The sequence below is a fragment of the Microtus ochrogaster genome, chromosome 5 (genome assembly GCF_000317375.1).
Source record: "Microtus ochrogaster isolate Prairie Vole_2 chromosome 5, MicOch1.0, whole genome shotgun sequence".
Lineage (NCBI taxonomy): Eukaryota > Metazoa > Chordata > Mammalia > Rodentia > Cricetidae > Microtus > Microtus ochrogaster.
The window spans coordinates 19,482,666-19,483,410 of NC_022012.1; the positions used below are offsets into that span (position 1 = coordinate 19,482,666).

The following is a 745-nucleotide window of genomic DNA, read 5'->3' on the forward strand; positions in this document are numbered from 1 at the left end:
CTCGTCTACAAGAGCTAGTTTCCAGGACAGCCTCCAAAGCTACAGAGAAACCTTGTCTTGAAAAAACAACAACAAAACAAAACAAAGACACAAATATGAGCAGGAAAGAGATTTTTGTATGTTTTGATCTTTTCAGGAGCCTGATAAAACTGTTGTTTCATTTGTCTTTGTATAAAAGTCAACAAAAACTCTACATCATTTTAATTTTTTTGTTGTTGTTGTGCGTTTTCCTGTGTGTGTGCCCCTGCAAGGTTTCTCTGTGTAGCCCTGGCTGTCCTGTAATTTGCTTTGTAGACGAAGATGGCCCCAACCCACCTGCCTCTTGTCTCCCAGGTGCTGAGATTAAAGGTGTGCACCATCATGCGTGGCATTAAAGTTTGTGTGCTTTAATTTAATTTAAAATAGTTTTTGAGTACCTGGAGCTAAAGTGGTTTAGTGAATACTGGTCTAATTACTGTATACTTGATAAAATATTCATATCTGACATATTTTAGAGGTTTTGCAAAATAGCTTCTATAATTCTGGTAGCTATGAAAATATCGAAAAGTTAAACTCTGCATTAAAAATAAGTGAATACAGATCTAAAAGTGGGTTTGGGGTTCTGAAGTTATAGTTTAGAAAACAGAATGTTTCCTGCACCTCATAGTGTTAAGGTTAATGATCAGATAGATTCATGGCCTTATTTTTGTTTTGTCTTCTAAATATCAATATATTTTATATTCTTTTTTTTATTTATTTTTTATTT

The 745-nt window shown here is 33.8% G+C and overlaps 1 protein-coding gene across 2 annotated transcripts in view; it reads left to right on the forward strand.

The window, feature by feature from the left end:
• The window catches only part of Sept7 (septin 7), a 67,686-nt gene that overhangs the window by 49,613 nt on the left and 17,328 nt on the right, over positions 1 to 745 (forward strand). The gene's annotated exons all lie outside the window — the stretch shown is intronic.